A 20,067-nucleotide genomic window follows, 5' to 3' on the forward strand; every position below is an offset into this window, starting at 1 on the left:
GACTATCTCCACTCCTCGATAATTAAACCAATTTATTTCTACTTGCACGTTGTTCTGGGGGTGGGGGTGGGGGTGGGGTGGGGCGGGGTGTAGGGTGGGGGCGGGTAGAGTCTCTCTCTCTCTCTCTCTCTCACTCTCTGAAACCGTTGGGGTGAGAGGTGTCAGTTGCATTAATGCGGGGAACATGAACAACTTTGATTGTGAACTTTCTCCAAAGGTCTGTTATCGGAGCGATAGAAAGATGCTGTGCTGGCAGGACAGAGAGAAATGGACACCGAGGACTCTTCGCCCAGGTAAATTCACATTGTTGTGCAGCCTTCTTGGTGTTCAGAAATCGTCTTCACGCAGCAATCTTACGGAAAGTCTATTGCAAAGTGGGCATCGCTTTCTTTGTTGCTACCGCGCAGCAGTTAACATCTGAGCCCCAAGTGTCCCAGATGAAGAGACTCCGAGTGAAACCTTCACTCACTGAGAGTCCTCCCCACGGCCCTGAGCTGAGGGACTGCAGGCAGTCCAACACGGAAGGGACGGTTAAAAATGAACCAGTTTTTGCTCCCTCAGCCTCTCTGTCCCAGAGACAGGCAGTGGGACGCCATAAACACGTAGCACCATTCTCGCGTAGACACAAGCCGTTCAACCCATCGAATCCACGCCGGTTGCCTGTCTCTCTCTCTCTCTCTCTCTCTCTGAGGTTATTCACAATCGGTGGGATCCGTCCTAATCGTGGGGGAACTGTGTCTGAGTCGTGATGAGGTTTTTGACATGCTTGTCATTCACGTCTGAACCAGGGTAGCGAATTACTGCAGGGAATGGACGAAACCGCAAGACATTTGTTTCAACTTGACCAGCTGATTGGCATCGCAGAGAACTGGTTTTGCGATCCAGTTCAGAATAAAAACCGCCGAACAACAGAATGCCACTGAGACCTCTAAAACCACGCACCTTGCATGGAGTGGATTTGGCGAGTGCATCGATATGCTACATGCCATTCGGGTATGCAGCTGGCAGAAGAGAGCACCAATCCAAAGGAAATCAGCTCGAGGTGACATTGAATAATAGCAGAGGATGGTTTCGATCCATCGACCTCTGGGTTACGGGCCCAGCACGCTCCCGCTGCGCCACTCTGCTGCCACGCTCTGAGCCCTGTCCACAGAGCGATTCAGCTTTTCATCTGGCACGCGGCTCGCACGTTCGAGACTGATGTCAAAGACCTCCGCTGCTGTCGTGTGATATGCTGTTTCGCAGACGTACGGAGGCTGTGTAAATAGAAACGTTTTTACTAAATTCCCACATTCTGTTGGTCGAACTGTGATGTGATTTCACACTGAATCACAACATGTGTCGCAGCGCAGACGGAGGCCATGCGGCCCACCTTCGCTCTGCTGGTTCTATACTTAAGTCAACGTGTGTCTATTCGTTTCATTCTCAGCGTAAATCTGCACATCTGAACGTGACCACCGAATTCCCTTTTGTGTTCATTGAATCTTCCTCTTTGTCAATGTCCGACAGGGACTTACTGACACTAACCACTCCCTGTACGAAAACGTTCTTCCTCCTGTCACTTTTACTTGTTTTCCTGGTGACCTTAAAATTCTGCCGAATCGTTGTGGACCTTTCAGGTGTGGGAACATTTTCACAACATTATTTCCTGTTTCTAGGTCCCTCATGACTTGGAAAACTTCGGTTCTCCGAGGAGAGCTGTCCCAATTTTCCAATCTACCTTCATTGCTGACATTCCCCAAACACCGCACAGCTCACGTCAACCTGTTCGACACTACATCCAACCATTTCACTTCCCTGTTTTCTGCCTTGTCCGTACTCCAGACAGCCCAACCTCGTTTCACCAAGGTGCTTTTTGAGAAAATTAATCAGGCAGTTTTGCACAAGTCAAGTTTTAGAAAAACCTCGGGCTCGTCCGGGATTTGAACCCGGGACCTCTCGCAACTCATCACAGTAAGGCACCCTAAGCGAGAATCATACGCCTAGACCAACGAGCCAGCGAGCCGGCGCGCGATGAATGCCCCACACCGCTTGAGTGACCTGAGACGTGCTCACTATGAAATACATTTGAGATTGCTCTAAGAATTGCTAGCGGCAAAGAGTTTCTCGAACAGCTGCTTCTCATTCAGTCTCCCTGCTGCTGTTTGTCACGTCCCCAGGAACCGGGCTCTCTCCACTGGCAGATAATTCAACCATTTTGTTTTGAAACTCTTCTATGACACCCGAGCGGCCAGTGACAAGCATTACCCTCCTCACCATGGGATACAGAGAACAGGAGAAGACCACGCAGATCTCCACGAGTGTATCAACTCGACTGTGCACATTGGGCCAGTATATCACTGTGAAATATTTATGTCCAAGCTTTTTTCCGGAAGCAGATGAGAAGGCGAGGTGCAGAACAGAGCGCAGTTATACGGGAAAGCTGCTAAAGACGACATTGAGTGAATAGGAGAGAGTGGGTTATGGTCCCAACACGCACCCGTTGTGCCAGGGGTTACACTTCGGGTCCACTCTTCCTTCACTCGCAACACCCCACACCCACCTCCCATAGTGCCAAGTCGCTTTCGCCTGCAACCGCCGAATGTGTAACACCTGCCCATTTACCTGCTCCCTCCTGAATATCCAAGGGCTCAAACATACCTGCCAGGTGAAGCAGCACTTTTGCCACAACCTAGTCCACTGCATTCGCTACTCACAGTGTCGTTTCCCCAATGTAGCATGAAGCATAAACTGGGTGACTGCTTCGCTGAACATCCCGGTTCTGCCCGCAGGAAAAAGGCCCTGACCTGGCGGTTGTCTGCCACTTTAACACATCACCCTGTTCCCTGACCAACATCTCTGTCTCAGGCTTGCAGCAGTGTTCTAGCTCCAGATGAAAGAACAACAACTCATTTTCCACTTGGAGACCTTACAGCCCTCCGGTCTTCAATATCGAGTTCCATAACTTTAGGGCCTGAACTCCCCCATGTCCTTGACCCCTACCACACAAACGACTCCTTGTTATCACCTCGTCTGCTATGACACACTACGTATTGTTAGCCACTAACAGTCTCCATGAGCAGCTATTCGCCCTCTCACGCGGATCGTTATTCACTCCTACGTCCTTCCTATTGTTCTCTCTCTCTGAGCTGGCGGCAAACACAGCAATGTACATTGGAGACTCTGAGCCAGCTGAAAGTTGCTCAGTGTGAAGTACATTCCACATTGCTCCAAGAATTGCAAGCAGCAAAGCGTTTCCAGAACTTCTGCTTGTCATTTTGTCCCCGGGGCGATGATGTTTGTCTCATCCCCAGGAACTGGACTATCTCCACTCCTCGATAATTAAACCAATTTATTTCTACTTGCACGTTGTTCTGGGGGTGGGGGTGGGGGTGGGGTGGGGCGGGGTGTAGGGTGGGGGCGGGTAGAGTCTCTCTCTCTCTCTCTCTCTCACTCTCTGAAACCGTTGGGGTGAGAGGTGTCAGTTGCATTAATGCGGGGAACATGAACAACTTTGATTGTGAACTTTCTCCAAAGGTCTGTTATCGGAGCGATAGAAAGATGCTGTGCTGGCAGGACAGAGAGAAATGGACACCGAGGACTCTTCGCCCAGGTAAATTCACATTGTTGTGCAGCCTTCTTGGTGTTCAGAAATCGTCTTCACGCAGCAATCTTACGGAAAGTCTATTGCAAAGTGGGCATCGCTTTCTTTGTTGCTACCGCGCAGCAGTTAACATCTGAGCCCCAAGTGTCCCAGATGAAGAGACTCCGAGTGAAACCTTCACTCACTGAGAGTCCTCCCCACGGCCCTGAGCTGAGGGACTGCAGGCAGTCCAACACGGAAGGGACGGTTAAAAATGAACCAGTTTTGCTCCCTCAGCCTCTCTGTCCCAGAGACAGGCAGTGGGACGCCATAAACACGTAGCACCATTCTCGCGTAGACACAAGCCGTTCAACCCATCGAATCCACGCCGTTGCCTGTCTCTCTCTCTCTCTCTCTCTGAGGTTATTCACAATCGGTGGGATCCGTCCTAATCGTGGGGGAACTGTGTCTGAGTCGTGATGAGGTTTTTGACATGCTTGTCATTCACGTCTGAACCAGGGTAGCGAATTACTGCAGGGAATGGACGAAACCGCAAGACATTTGTTTCAACTTGACCAGCTGATTGGCATCGCAGAGAACTGGTTTTGCGATCCAGTTCAGAATAAAAACCGCCGAACAACAGAATGCCACTGAGACCTCTAAAACCACGCACCTTGCATGGAGTGGATTTGGCGAGTGCATCGATATGCTACATGCCATTCGGGTATGCAGCTGGCAGAAGAGAGCACCGATCCAAAGGAAATCAGCTCGAGGTGACATTGAATAATAGCAGAGGATGGTTTCGATCCATCGACCTCTGGGTTATGGGCCCAGCACGCTCCCGCTGCGCCACTCTGCTGCCACGCTCTGAGCCCTGTCCACAGAGCGATTCAGCTTTTCATCTGGCACGCGGCTCGCACGTTCGAGACTGATGTCAAAGACCTCCGCTGCTGTCGTGTGATATGCTGTTTCGCAGACGTACGGAGGCTGTGTAAATAGAAACGTTTTTACTAAATTCCCACATTCTGTTGGTCGAACTGTGATGTGATTTCACACTGAATCACAACATGTGTCGCAGCGCAGACGGAGGCCATGCGGCCCACCTTCGCTCTGCTGGTTCTATACTTAAGTCAACGTGTGTCTATTCGTTTCATTCTCAGCGTAAATCTGCACATCTGAACGTGACCACCGAATTCCCTTTTGTGTTCATTGAATCTTCCTCTTTGTCAATGTCCGACAGGGACTTACTGACACTAACCACTCCCTGTACGAAAACGTTCTTCCTCCTGTCACTTTTACTTGTTTTCCTGGTGACCTTAAAATTCTGCCGAATCGTTGTGGACCTTTCAGGTGTGGGAACATTTTCACAACATTATTTCCTGTTTCTAGGTCCCTCATGACTTGGAAAACTTCGGTTCTCCGAGGAGAGCTGTCCCAATTTTCCAATCTACCTTCATTGCTGACATTCCCCAAACACCGCACAGCTCACGTCAACCTGTTCGACACTACATCCAACCATTTCACTTCCCTGTTTTCTGCCTTGTCCGTACTCCAGACAGCCCAACCTCGTTTCACCAAGGTGCTTTTTGAGAAAATTAATCAGGCAGTTTTGCACAAGTCAAGTTTTAGAAAAACCTCGGGCTCGTCCGGGATTTGAACCCGGGACCTCTCGCAACTCATCACAGTAAGGCACCCTAAGCGAGAATCATACGCCTAGACCAACGAGCCAGCGAGCCGGCGCGCGATGAATGCCCCACACCGCTTGAGTGACCTGAGACGTGCTCACTATGAAATACATTTGAGATTGCTCTAAGAATTGCTAGCGGCAAAGAGTTTCTCGAACAGCTGCTTCTCATTCAGTCTCCCTGCTGCTGTTTGTCACGTCCCCAGGAACCGGGCTCTCTCCACTGGCAGATAATTCAACCATTTTGTTTTGAAACTCTTCTATGACACCCGAGCGGCCAGTGACAAGCATTACCCTCCTCACCATGGGATACAGAGAACAGGAGAAGACCACGCAGATCTCCACGAGTGTATCAACTCGACTGTGCACATTGGGCCAGTATATCACTGTGAAATATTTATGTCCAAGCTTTTTTCCGGAAGCAGATGAGAAGGCGAGGTGCAGAACAGAGCGCAGTTATACGGGAAAGCTGCTAAAGACGACATTGAGTGAATAGGAGAGAGTGGGTTATGGTCCCAACACGCACCCGTTGTGCCAGGGGTTACACTTCGGGTCCACTCTTCCTTCACTCGCAACACCCCACACCCACCTCCCATAGTGCCAAGTCGCTTTCGCCTGCAACCGCCGAATGTGTAACACCTGCCCATTTACCTGCTCCCTCCTGAATATCCAAGGGCTCAAACATACCTGCCAGGTGAAGCAGCACTTTTGCCACAACCTAGTCCACTGCATTCGCTACTCACAGTGTCGTTTCCCCAATGTAGCATGAAGCATAAACTGGGTGACTGCTTCGCTGAACATCCCGGTTCTGCCCGCAGGAAAAAGGCCCTGACCTGGCGGTTGTCTGCCACTTTAACACATCACCCTGTTCCCTGACCAACATCTCTGTCTCAGGCTTGCAGCAGTGTTCTAGCTCCAGATGAAAGAACAACAACTCATTTTCCACTTGGAGACCTTACAGCCCTCCGGTCTTCAATATCGAGTTCCATAACTTTAGGGCCTGAACTCCCCCATGTCCTTGACCCCTACCACACAAACGACTCCTTGTTATCACCTCGTCTGCTATGACACACTACGTATTGTTAGCCACTAACAGTCTCCATGAGCAGCTATTCGCCCTCTCACGCGGATCGTTATTCACTCCTACGTCCTTCCTATTGTTCTCTCTCTCTGAGCTGGCGGCAAACACAGCAATGTACATTGGAGACTCTGAGCCAGCTGAAAGTTGCTCAGTGTGAAGTACATTCCACATTGCTCCAAGAATTGCAAGCAGCAAAGCGTTTCCAGAACTTCTGCTTGTCATTTTGTCCCCGGGGCGATGATGTTTGTCTCATCCCCAGGAACTGGACTATCTCCACTCCTCGATAATTAAACCAATTTATTTCTACTTGCACGTTGTTCTGGGGGTGGGGTGGGGGTGGGGTGGGCGGGGTGTAGGGTGGGGGCGGGTAGAGTCTCTCTCTCTCTCTCTCTCTCTCACTCTCTGAAACCGTTGGGGTGAGAGGTGTCAGTTGCATTAATGCGGGGAACATGAACAACTTTGATTGTGAACTTTCTCCAAAGGTCTGTTATCGGAGCGATAGAAAGATGCTGTGCTGGCAGGACAGAGAGAAATGGACACCGAGGACTCTTCGCCCAGGTAAATTCACATTGTTGTGCAGCCTTCTTGGTGTTCAGAAATCGTCTTCACGCAGCAATCTTACGGAAAGTCTATTGCAAAGTGGGCATCGCTTTCTTTGTTGCTACCGCGCAGCAGTTAACATCTGAGCCCCAAGTGTCCCAGATGAAGAGACTCCGAGTGAAACCTTCACTCACTGAGAGTCCTCCCCACGGCCCTGAGCTGAGGGACTGCAGGCAGTCCAACACGGAAGGGACGGTTAAAAATGAACCAGTTTTGCTCCCTCAGCCTCTCTGTCCCAGAGACAGGCAGTGGGACGCCATAAACACGTAGCACCATTCTCGCGTAGACACAAGCCGTTCAACCCATCGAATCCACGCCGGTTGCCTGTCTCTCTCTCTCTCTCTCTCTCTCTGAGGTTATTCACAATCGGTGGGATCCGTCCTAATCGTGGGGGAACTGTGTCTGAGTCGTGATGAGGTTTTTGACATGCTTGTCATTCACGTCTGAACCAGGGTAGCGAATTACTGCAGGGAATGGACGAAACCGCAAGACATTTGTTTCAACTTGACCAGCTGATTGGCATCGCAGAGAACTGGTTTTGCGATCCAGTTCAGAATAAAAACCGCCGAACAACAGAATGCCACTGAGACCTCTAAAACCACGCACCTTGCATGGAGTGGATTTGGCGAGTGCATCGATATGCTACATGCCATTCGGGTATGCAGCTGGCAGAAGAGAGCACCGATCCAAAGGAAATCAGCTCGAGGTGACATTGAATAATAGCAGAGGATGGTTTCGATCCATCGACCTCTGGGTTATGGGCCCAGCACGCTCCCGCTGCGCCACTCTGCTGCCACGCTCTGAGCCCTGTCCACAGAGCGATTCAGCTTTTCATCTGGCACGCGGCTCGCACGTTCGAGACTGATGTCAAAGACCTCCGCTGCTGTCGTGTGATATGCTGTTTCGCAGACGTACGGAGGCTGTGTAAATAGAAACGTTTTTACTAAATTCCCACATTCTGTTGGTCGAACTGTGATGTGATTTCACACTGAATCACAACATGTGTCGCAGCGCAGACGGAGGCCATGCGGCCCACCTTCGCTCTGCTGGTTCTATACTTAAGTCAACGTGTGTCTATTCGTTTCATTCTCAGCGTAAATCTGCACATCTGAACGTGACCACCGAATTCCCTTTTGTGTTCATTGAATCTTCCTCTTTGTCAATGTCCGACAGGGACTTACTGACACTAACCACTCCCTGTACGAAAACGTTCTTCCTCCTGTCACTTTTACTTGTTTTCCTGGTGACCTTAAAATTCTGCCGAATCGTTGTGGACCTTTCAGGTGTGGGAACATTTTCACAACATTATTTCCTGTTTCTAGGTCCCTCATGACTTGGAAAACTTCGGTTCTCCGAGGAGAGCTGTCCCAATTTTCCAATCTACCTTCATTGCTGACATTCCCCAAACACCGCACAGCTCACGTCAACCTGTTCGACACTACATCCAACCATTTCACTTCCCTGTTTTCTGCCTTGTCCGTACTCCAGACAGCCCAACCTCGTTTCACCAAGGTGCTTTTTGAGAAAATTAATCAGGCAGTTTTGCACAAGTCAAGTTTTAGAAAAACCTCGGGCTCGTCCGGGATTTGAACCCGGGACCTCTCGCAACTCATCACAGTAAGGCACCCTAAGCGAGAATCATACGCCTAGACCAACGAGCCAGCGAGCCGGCGCGCGATGAATGCCCCACACCGCTTGAGTGACCTGAGACGTGCTCACTATGAAATACATTTGAGATTGCTCTAAGAATTGCTAGCGGCAAAGAGTTTCTCGAACAGCTGCTTCTCATTCAGTCTCCCTGCTGCTGTTTGTCACGTCCCCAGGAACCGGGCTCTCTCCACTGGCAGATAATTCAACCATTTTGTTTTGAAACTCTTCTATGACACCCGAGCGGCCAGTGACAAGCATTACCCTCCTCACCATGGGATACAGAGAACAGGAGAAGACCACGCAGATCTCCACGAGTGTATCAACTCGACTGTGCACATTGGGCCAGTATATCACTGTGAAATATTTATGTCCAAGCTTTTTTCCGGAAGCAGATGAGAAGGCGAGGTGCAGAACAGAGCGCAGTTATACGGGAAAGCTGCTAAAGACGACATTGAGTGAATAGGAGAGAGTGGGTTATGGTCCCAACACGCACCCGTTGTGCCAGGGGTTACACTTCGGGTCCACTCTTCCTTCACTCGCAACACCCCACACCCACCTCCCATAGTGCCAAGTCGCTTTCGCCTGCAACCGCCGAATGTGTAACACCTGCCCATTTACCTGCTCCCTCCTGAATATCCAAGGGCTCAAACATACCTGCCAGGTGAAGCAGCACTTTTGCCACAACCTAGTCCACTGCATTCGCTACTCACAGTGTCGTTTCCCCAATGTAGCATGAAGCATAAACTGGGTGACTGCTTCGCTGAACATCCCGGTTCTGCCCGCAGGAAAAAGGCCCTGACCTGGCGGTTGTCTGCCACTTTAACACATCACCCTGTTCCCTGACCAACATCTCTGTCTCAGGCTTGCAGCAGTGTTCTAGCTCCAGATGAAAGAACAACAACTCATTTTCCACTTGGAGACCTTACAGCCCTCCGGTCTTCAATATCGAGTTCCATAACTTTAGGGCCTGAACTCCCCCATGTCCTTGACCCCTACCACACAAACGACTCCTTGTTATCACCTCGTCTGCTATGACACACTACGTATTGTTAGCCACTAACAGTCTCCATGAGCAGCTATTCGCCCTCTCACGCGGATCGTTATTCACTCCTACGTCCTTCCTATTGTTCTCTCTCTCTGAGCTGGCGGCAAACACAGCAATGTACATTGGAGACTCTGAGCCAGCTGAAAGTTGCTCAGTGTGAAGTACATTCCACATTGCTCCAAGAATTGCAAGCAGCAAAGCGTTTCCAGAACTTCTGCTTGTCATTTTGTCCCCGGGGCGATGATGTTTGTCTCATCCCCAGGAACTGGACTATCTCCACTCCTCGATAATTAAACCAATTTATTTCTACTTGCACGTTGTTCTGGGGGTGGGGGTGGGGGTGGGGTGGGGCGGGGTGTAGGGTGGGGGCGGGTAGAGTCTCTCTCTCTCTCTCTCTCTCTCACTCTCTGAAACCGTTGGGGTGAGAGGTGTCAGTTGCATTAATGCGGGGAACATGAACAACTTTGATTGTGAACTTTCTCCAAAGGTCTGTTATCGGAGCGATAGAAAGATGCTGTGCTGGCAGGACAGAGAGAAATGGACACCGAGGACTCTTCGCCCAGGTAAATTCACATTGTTGTGCAGCCTTCTTGGTGTTCAGAAATCGTCTTCACGCAGCAATCTTACGGAAAGTCTATTGCAAAGTGGGCATCGCTTTCTTTGTTGCTACCGCGCAGCAGTTAACATCTGAGCCCCAAGTGTCCCAGATGAAGAGACTCCGAGTGAAACCTTCACTCACTGAGAGTCCTCCCCACGGCCCTGAGCTGAGGGACTGCAGGCAGTCCAACACGGAAGGGACGGTTAAAAATGAACCAGTTTTGCTCCCTCAGCCTCTCTGTCCCAGAGACAGGCAGTGGGACGCCATAAACACGTAGCACCATTCTCGCGTAGACACAAGCCGTTCAACCCATCGAATCCACGCCGATTGCCTGTCTCTCTCTCTCTCTCTCTCTCTCTGAGGTTATTCACAATCGGTGGGATCCGTCCTAATCGTGGGGGAACTGTGTCTGAGTCGTGATGAGGTTTTTGACATGCTTGTCATTCACGTCTGAACCAGGGTAGCGAATTACTGCAGGGAATGGACGAAACCGCAAGACATTTGTTTCAACTTGACCAGCTGATTGGCATCGCAGAGAACTGGTTTTGCGATCCAGTTCAGAATAAAAACCGCCGAACAACAGAATGCCACTGAGACCTCTAAAACCACGCACCTTGCATGGAGTGGATTTGGCGAGTGCATCGATATGCTACATGCCATTCGGGTATGCAGCTGGCAGAAGAGAGCACCAATCCAAAGGAAATCAGCTCGAGGTGACATTGAATAATAGCAGAGGATGGTTTCGATCCATCGACCTCTGGGTTATGGGCCCAGCACGCTCCCGCTGCGCCACTCTGCTGCCACGCTCTGAGCCCTGTCCACAGAGCGATTCAGCTTTTCATCTGGCACGCGGCTCGCACGTTCGAGACTGATGTCAAAGACCTCCGCTGCTGTCGTGTGATATGCTGTTTCGCAGACGTACGGAGGCTGTGTAAATAGAAACGTTTTTACTAAATTCCCACATTCTGTTGGTCGAACTGTGATGTGATTTCACACTGAATCACAACATGTGTCGCAGCGCAGACGGAGGCCATGCGGCCCACCTTCGCTCTGCTGGTTCTATACTTAAGTCAACGTGTGTCTATTCGTTTCATTCTCAGCGTAAATCTGCACATCTGAACGTGACCACCGAATTCCCTTTTGTGTTCATTGAATCTTCCTCTTTGTCAATGTCCGACAGGGACTTACTGACACTAACCACTCCCTGTACGAAAACGTTCTTCCTCCTGTCACTTTTACTTGTTTTCCTGGTGACCTTAAAATTCTGCCGAATCGTTGTGGACCTTTCAGGTGTGGGAACATTTTCACAACATTATTTCCTGTTTCTAGGTCCCTCATGACTTGGAAAACTTCGGTTCTCCGAGAGAGCTGTCCCAATTTTCCAATCTACCTTCATTGCTGACATTCCCCAAACACCGCACAGCTCACGTCAACCTGTTCGACACTACATCCAACCATTTCACTTCCCTGTTTTCTGCCTTGTCCGTACTCCAGACAGCCCAACCTCGTTTCACCAAGGTGCTTTTTGAGAAAATTAATCAGGCAGTTTTGCACAAGTCAAGTTTTAGAAAAACCTCGGGCTCGTCCGGGATTTGAACCCGGGACCTCTCGCAACTCATCACAGTAAGGCACCCTAAGCGAGAATCATACGCCTAGACCAACGAGCCAGCGAGCCGGCGCGCGATGAATGCCCCACACCGCTTGAGTGACCTGAGACGTGCTCACTATGAAATACATTTGAGATTGCTCTAAGAATTGCTAGCGGCAAAGAGTTTCTCGAACAGCTGCTTCTCATTCAGTCTCCCTGCTGCTGTTTGTCACGTCCCCAGGAACCGGGCTCTCTCCACTGGCAGATAATTCAACCATTTTGTTTTGAAACTCTTCTATGACACCCGAGCGGCCAGTGACAAGCATTACCCTCCTCACCATGGGATACAGAGAACAGGAGAAGACCACGCAGATCTCCACGAGTGTATCAACTCGACTGTGCACATTGGGCCAGTATATCACTGTGAAATATTTATGTCCAAGCTTTTTTTCCGGAAGCAGATGAGAAGGCGAGGTGCAGAACAGAGCGCAGTTATACGGGAAAGCTGCTAAAGACGACATTGAGTGAATAGGAGAGAGTGGGTTATGGTCCCAACACGCACCCGTTGTGCCAGGGGTTACACTTCGGGTCCACTCTTCCTTCACTCGCAACACCCCACACCCACCTCCCATAGTGCCAAGTCGCTTTCGCCTGCAACCGCCGAATGTGTAACACCTGCCCATTTACCTGCTCCCTCCTGAATATCCAAGGGCTCAAACATACCTGCCAGGTGAAGCAGCACTTTTGCCACAACCTAGTCCACTGCATTCGCTACTCACAGTGTCGTTTCCCCAATGTAGCATGAAGCATAAACTGGGTGACTGCTTCGCTGAACATCCCGGTTCTGCCCGCAGGAAAAAGGCCCTGACCTGGCGGTTGTCTGCCACTTTAACACATCACCCTGTTCCCTGACCAACATCTCTGTCTCAGGCTTGCAGCAGTGTTCTAGCTCCAGATGAAAGAACAACAACTCATTTCCACTTGGAGACCTTACAGCCCTCCGGTCTTCAATATCGAGTTCCATAACTTTAGGGCCTGAACTCCCCCATGTCCTTGACCCCTACCACACAAACGACTCCTTGTTATCACCTCGTCTGCTATGACACACTACGTATTGTTAGCCACTAACAGTCTCCATGAGCAGCTATTCGCCCTCTCACGCGGATCGTTATTCACTCCTACGTCCTTCCTATTGTTCTCTCTCTCTGAGCTGGCGGCAAACACAGCAATGTACATTGGAGACTCTGAGCCAGCTGAAAGTTGCTCAGTGTGAAGTACATTCCACATTGCTCCAAGAATTGCAAGCAGCAAAGCGTTTCCAGAACTTCTGCTTGTCATTTTGTCCCCGGGGCGATGATGTTTGTCTCATCCCCAGGAACTGGACTATCTCCACTCCTCGATAATTAAACCAATTTATTTCTACTTGCACGTTGTTCTGGGGGTGGGGGTGGGGTGGGGTGGGGCGGGGTGTAGGGTGGGGGCGGGTAGAGTCTCTCTCTCTCTCTCTCTCTCACTCTCTGAAACCGTTGGGGTGAGAGGTGTCAGTTGCATTAATGCGGGGAACATGAACAACTTTGATTGTGAACTTTCTCCAAAGGTCTGTTATCGGAGCGATAGAAAGATGCTGTGCTGGCAGGACAGAGAGAAATGGACACCGAGGACTCTTCGCCCAGGTAAATTCACATTGTTGTGCAGCCTTCTTGGTGTTCAGAAATCGTCTTCACGCAGCAATCTTACGGAAAGTCTATTGCAAAGTGGGCATCGCTTTCTTTGTTGCTACCGCGCAGCAGTTAACATCTGAGCCCCAAGTGTCCCAGATGAAGAGACTCCGAGTGAAACCTTCACTCACTGAGAGTCCTCCCCACGGCCCTGAGCTGAGGGACTGCAGGCAGTCCAACACGGAAGGGACGGTTAAAAATGAACCAGTTTTGCTCCCTCAGCCTCTCTGTCCCAGAGACAGGCAGTGGGACGCCATAAACACGTAGCACCATTCTCGCGTAGACACAAGCCGTTCAACCCATCGAATCCACGCCGGTTGCCTGTCTCTCTCTCTCTCTCTCTCTCTCTCTGAGGTTATTCACAATCGGTGGGATCCGTCCTAATCGTGGGGGAACTGTGTCTGAGTCGTGATGAGGTTTTTGACATGCTTGTCATTCACGTCTGAACCAGGGTAGCGAATTACTGCAGGGAATGGACGAAACCGCAAGACATTTGTTTCAACTTGACCAGCTGATTGGCATCGCAGAGAACTGGTTTTGCGATCCAGTTCAGAATAAAAACCGCCGAACAACAGAATGCCACTGAGACCTCTAAAACCACGCACCTTGCATGGAGTGGATTTGGCGAGTGCATCGATATGCTACATGCCATTCGGGTATGCAGCTGGCAGAAGAGAGCACCGATCCAAAGGAAATCAGCTCGAGGTGACATTGAATAATAGCAGAGGATGGTTTCGATCCATCGACCTCTGGGTTATGGGCCCAGCACGCTCCCGCTGCGCCACTCTGCTGCCACGCTCTGAGCCCTGTCCACAGAGCGATTCAGCTTTTCATCTGGCACGCGGCTCGCACGTTCGAGACTGATGTCAAAGACCTCCGCTGCTGTCGTGTGATATGCTGTTTCGCAGACGTACGGAGGCTGTGTAAATAGAAACGTTTTTACTAAATTCCCACATTCTGTTGGTCGAACTGTGATGTGATTTCACACTGAATCACAACATGTGTCGCAGCGCAGACGGAGGCCATGCGGCCCACCTTCGCTCTGCTGGTTCTATACTTAAGTCAACGTGTGTCTATTCGTTTCATTCTCAGCGTAAATCTGCACATCTGAACGTGACCACCGAATTCCCTTTTGTGTTCATTGAATCTTCCTCTTTGTCAATGTCCGACAGGGACTTACTGACACTAACCACTCCCTGTACGAAAACGTTCTTCCTCCTGTCACTTTTACTTGTTTTCCTGGTGACCTTAAAATTCTGCCGAATCGTTGTGGACCTTTCAGGTGTGGGAACATTTTCACAACATTATTTCCTGTTTCTAGGTCCCTCATGACTTGGAAAACTTCGGTTCTCCGAGAGAGCTGTCCCAATTTTCCAATCTACCTTCATTGCTGACATTCCCCAAACACCGCACAGCTCACGTCAACCTGTTCGACACTACATCCAACCATTTCACTTCCCTGTTTTCTGCCTTGTCCGTACTCCAGACAGCCCAACCTCGTTTCACCAAGGTGCTTTTTGAGAAAATTAATCAGGCAGTTTTGCACAAGTCAAGTTTTAGAAAAACCTCGGGCTCGTCCGGGATTTGAACCCGGGACCTCTCGCAACTCATCACAGTAAGGCACCCTAAGCGAGAATCATACGCCTAGACCAACGAGCCAGCGAGCCGGCGCGCGATGAATGCCCCACACCGCTTGAGTGACCTGAGACGTGCTCACTATGAAATACATTTGAGATTGCTCTAAGAATTGCTAGCGGCAAAGAGTTTCTCGAACAGCTGCTTCTCATTCAGTCTCCCTGCTGCTGTTTGTCACGTCCCCAGGAACCGGGCTCTCTCCACTGGCAGATAATTCAACCATTTTGTTTTGAAACTCTTCTATGACACCCGAGCGGCCAGTGACAAGCATTACCCTCCTCACCATGGGATACAGAGAACAGGAGAAGACCACGCAGATCTCCACGAGTGTATCAACTCGACTGTGCACATTGGGCCAGTATATCACTGTGAAATATTTATGTCCAAGCTTTTTTCCGGAAGCAGATGAGAAGGCGAGGTGCAGAACAGAGCGCAGTTATACGGGAAAGCTGCTAAAGACGACATTGAGTGAATAGGAGAGAGTGGGTTATGGTCCCAACACGCACCCGTTGTGCCAGGGGTTACACTTCGGGTCCACTCTTCCTTCACTCGCAACACCCCACACCCACCTCCCATAGTGCCAAGTCGCTTTCGCCTGCAACCGCCGAATGTGTAACACCTGCCCATTTACCTGCTCCCTCCTGAATATCCAAGGGCTCAAACATACCTGCCAGGTGAAGCAGCACTTTTGCCACAACCTAGTCCACTGCATTCGCTACTCACAGTGTCGTTTCCCCAATGTAGCATGAAGCATAAACTGGGTGACTGCTTCGCTGAACATCCCGGTTCTGCCCGCAGGAAAAAGGCCCTGACCTGGCGGTTGTCTGCCACTTTAACACATCACCCTGTTCCCTGACCAACATCTCTGTCTCAGGCTTGCAGCAGTGTTCTAGCTCCAGATGAAAGAACAACAACTCATTTTCCACTTGGAGACCTTACAGCCCTCCGGTCTTCAATATCGAGTTCCATAACTTTAGGGCCTGAACTCCCCCATGTCCTTGACCCCTACCACACAAACGACTCCTTGTTATCACCTCGTCTGCTATGACACACTACGTATTGTTAGCCACTAACAGTCTCCATGAGCAGCTATTCGCCCTCTCACGCGGATCGTTATTCACTCCTACGTCCTTCCTATTGTTCTCTCTCTCTGAGCTGGCGGCAAACACAGCAATGTACATTGGAGACTCTGAGCCAGCTGAAAGTTGCTCAGTGTGAAGTACATTCCACATTGCTCCAAGAATTGCAAGCAGCAAAGCGTTTCCAGAACTTCTGCTTGTCATTTTGTCCCCGGGGCGATGATGTTTGTCTCATCCCCAGGAACTGGACTATCTCCACTCCTCGATAATTAAACCAATTTATTTCTACTTGCACGTTGTTCTGGGGGTGGGGGGGGGGTGGGGGGGCGGGGTGTAGGGTGGGGCGGGTAGAGTCTCTCTCTCTCTCTCTCTCACTCTCTGAAACCGTTGGGGTGAGAGGTGTCAGTTGCATTAATGCGGGGAACATGAACAACTTTGATTGTGAACTTTCTCCAAAGGTCTGTTATCGGAGCGATAGAAAGATGCTGTGCTGGCAGGACAGAGAGAAATGGACACCGAGGACTCTTCGCCCAGGTAAATTCACATTGTTGTGCAGCCTTCTTGGTGTTCAGAAATCGTCTTCACGCAGCAATCTTACGGAAAGTCTATTGCAAAGTGGGCATCGCTTTCTTTGTTGCTACCGCGCAGCAGTTAACATCTGAGCCCCAAGTGTCCCAGATGAAGAGACTCCGAGTGAAACCTTCACTCACTGAGAGTCCTCCCCACGGCCCTGAGCTGAGGGACTGCAGGCAGTCCAACACGGAAGGGACGGTTAAAAATGAACCAGTTTTGCTCCCTCAGCCTCTCTGTCCCAGAGACAGGCAGTGGGACGCCATAAACACGTAGCACCATTCTCGCGTAGACACAAGCCGTTCAACCCATCGAATCCACGCCGGTTGCCTGTCTCTCTCTCTCTCTCTCTCTCTCTCTGAGGTTATTCACAATCGGTGGGATCCGTCCTAATCGTGGGGGAACTGTGTCTGAGTCGTGATGAGGTTTTTGACATGCTTGTCATTCACGTCTGAACCAGGGTAGCGAATTACTGCAGGGAATGGACGAAACCGCAAGACATTTGTTTCAACTTGACCAGCTGATTGGCATCGCAGAGAACTGGTTTTGCGATCCAGTTCAGAATAAAAACCGCCGAACAACAGAATGCCACTGAGACCTCTAAAACCACGCACCTTGCATGGAGTGGATTTGGCGAGTGCATCGACATGCTACATGCCATTCGGGTATGCAGCTGGCAGAAGAGAGCACCAATCCAAAGGAAATCAGCTCGAGGTGACATTGAATAATAGCAGAGGATGGTTTCGATCCATCGACCTCTGGGTTATGGGCCCAGCACGCTCCCGCTGCGCCACTCTGCTGCCACGCTCTGAGCCCTGTCCACAGAGCGATTCAGCTTTTCATCTGGCACGCGGCTCGCACGTTCGAGACTGATGTCAAAGACCTCCGCTGCTGTCGTGTGATATGCTGTTTCGCAGACGTACGGAGGCTGTGTAAATAGAAACGTTTTTACTAAATTCCCACATTCTGTTGGTCGAACTGTGATTCACACTGAATCACAGCATGTGTCGCAGCGCAGACGGAGGCCATGCGGCCACCTTCGCTCTGCTGGTTCTATACTTAAGTCAACGTGTGTCTATTCGTTTCATTCTCAGCGTAAATCTGCACATCTGAACGTGACCACCGAATTCCCTTTTGTGTTCATTGAATCTTCCTCTTTGTCAATGTCCGACAGGGACTTACTGACACTAACCACTCCCTGTACGAAAACGTTCTTCCTCCTGTCACTTTTACTTGTTTTCCTGGTGACCTTAAAATTCTGCCGAATCGTTGTGGACCTTTCAGGTGTGGGAACATTTTCACAACATTATTTCCTGTTTCTAGGTCCCTCATGACTTGGAAAACTTCGTTCTCCGAGGAGAGCTGTCCCAATTTTTCCAATCTACCTTCATTGCTGACATTCCCCAAACACCGCACAGCTCACGTCAACCTGTTCGACACTACATCCAACCATTTCACTTCCCTGTTTTCTGCCTTGTCCGTACTCCAGACAGCCCAACCTCGTTTCACCAAGGTGCTTTTTGAGAAAATTAATCAGGCAGTTTTGCACAAGTCAAGTTTTAGAAAAACCTCGGGCTCGTCCGGGATTTGAACCCGGGACCTCTCGCAACTCATCACAGTAAGGCACCCTAAGCGAGAATCATACGCCTAGACCAACGAGCCAGCGAGCCGGCGCGCGATGAATGCCCCCACACCGCTTGAGTGACCTGAGACGTGCTCACTATGAAATACATTTGAGATTGCTCTAAGAATTGCTAGCGGCAAAGAGTTTCTCGAACAGCTGCTTCTCATTCAGTCTCCCTGCTGCTGTTTGTCACGTCCCCAGGAACCGGGCTCTCTCCACTGGCAGATAATTCAACCATTTTGTTTTGAAACTCTTCTATGACACCCGAGCGGCCAGTGACAAGCATTACCCTCCTCACCATGGGATACAGAGAACAGGAGAAGACCACGCAGATCTCCACGAGTGTATCAACTCGACTGTGCACATTGGGCCAGTATATCACTGTGAAATATTTATGTCCAAGCTTTTTTCCGGAAGCAGATGAGAAGGCGAGGTGCAGAACAGAGCGCAGTTATACGGGAAAGCTGCTAAAGACGACATTGAGTGAATAGGAGAGAGTGGGTTATGGTCCCAACACGCACCCGTTGTGCCAGGGGTTACACTTCGGGTCCACTCTTCCTTCACTCGCAACACCCCACACCCACCTCCCATAGTGCCAAGTCGCTTTCGCCTGCAACCGCCGAATGTGTAACACCTGCCCATTTACCTGCTCCCTCCTGAATATCCAAGGGCTCAAACATACCTGCCAGGTGAAGCAGCACTTTTGCCACAACCTAGTCCACTGCATTCGCTACTCACAGTGTCGTTTCCCCAATGTAGCATGAAGCATAAACTGGGTGACTGCTTCGCTGAACATCCCGGTTCTGCCCGCAGGAAAAAGGCCCTGACCTGGCGGTTGTCTGCCACTTTAACACATCACCCTGTTCCCTGACCAACATCTCTGTCTCAGGCTTGCAGCAGTGTTCTAGCTCCAGATGAAAAGAACAACAACTCATTTTCCACTTGGAGACCTTACAGCCCTCCGGTCTTCAATATCGAGTTCCATAACTTTAGGGCCTGAACTCCCCCATGTCCTTGACCCCTACCACACAAACGACTCCTTGTTATCACCTCGTCTGCTATGACACACTACGTATTGTTAGCCACTAACAGTCTCCATGAGCAGCTATTCGCCCTCTCACGCGGATCGTTATTCACTCCTACGTCCTTCCTATTGTTCTCTCTCTCTGAGCTGGCGGCAAACACAGCAATGTACATTGGAGACTCTGAGCCAGCTGAAAGTTGCTCAGTGTGAAGTACATTCCACATTGCTCCAAGAATTGCAAGCAGCAAAGCGTTTCCAGAACTTCTGCTTGTCATTTTGTCCCCGGGGCGATGATGTTTGTCTCATCCCCAGGAACTGGACTATCTCCACTCCTCGATAATTAAACCAATTTATTTCTACTTGCACGTTGTTCTGGGGGTGGGGGTGGGGGGGGGGGGGGGGGGTGTTGGGGGGGGGCGGTTAGAGTCTCTCTCTCTCTCTCTCTCTCACTCTCTGAAACCGTTGGGTGAGAGGTGTCAGTTGCATTAATGCGGGGAACATGAACAACTTTGATTGTGAACTTTCTCCAAAGGTCTGTTATCGGAGCGATAGAAAGATGCTGTGCTGGCAGGACAGAGAGAAATGGACACCGAGGACTCTTCGCCCAGG

The 20,067-nt window shown here is 50.3% G+C and overlaps 4 non-coding genes across 4 annotated transcripts; all 4 read right to left on the bottom strand.

Annotated features, from left to right (window-relative positions):
• Positions 1–4,349: 4,349 nt before the first annotated feature.
• Positions 4,350–4,421, bottom strand: trnam-cau (transfer RNA methionine (anticodon CAU)). Its single transcript has one exon. It is a non-coding gene; the product is annotated as a tRNA-Met (tRNA).
• Positions 4,422–7,647: 3,226 nt separating this feature from the next.
• On the bottom strand, positions 7,648–7,719 carry trnam-cau (transfer RNA methionine (anticodon CAU)). Its single transcript has one exon. It is a non-coding gene; the product is annotated as a tRNA-Met (tRNA).
• A 3,228-nt stretch (positions 7,720–10,947) lies between these two features.
• On the bottom strand, positions 10,948–11,019 carry trnam-cau (transfer RNA methionine (anticodon CAU)). Its single transcript has one exon. It is a non-coding gene; the product is annotated as a tRNA-Met (tRNA).
• Positions 11,020–14,245: 3,226 nt separating this feature from the next.
• Positions 14,246–14,317, bottom strand: trnam-cau (transfer RNA methionine (anticodon CAU)). The gene has a single exon. It is a non-coding gene; the product is annotated as a tRNA-Met (tRNA).
• Between the last annotated feature and the right edge of the window lie 5,750 nt (positions 14,318–20,067).

The sequence above is a fragment of the Hemiscyllium ocellatum genome (genome assembly GCF_020745735.1).
Source record: "Hemiscyllium ocellatum isolate sHemOce1 chromosome 27 unlocalized genomic scaffold, sHemOce1.pat.X.cur. SUPER_27_unloc_24, whole genome shotgun sequence".
NCBI classification, from domain to species: domain Eukaryota; kingdom Metazoa; phylum Chordata; class Chondrichthyes; order Orectolobiformes; family Hemiscylliidae; genus Hemiscyllium; species Hemiscyllium ocellatum.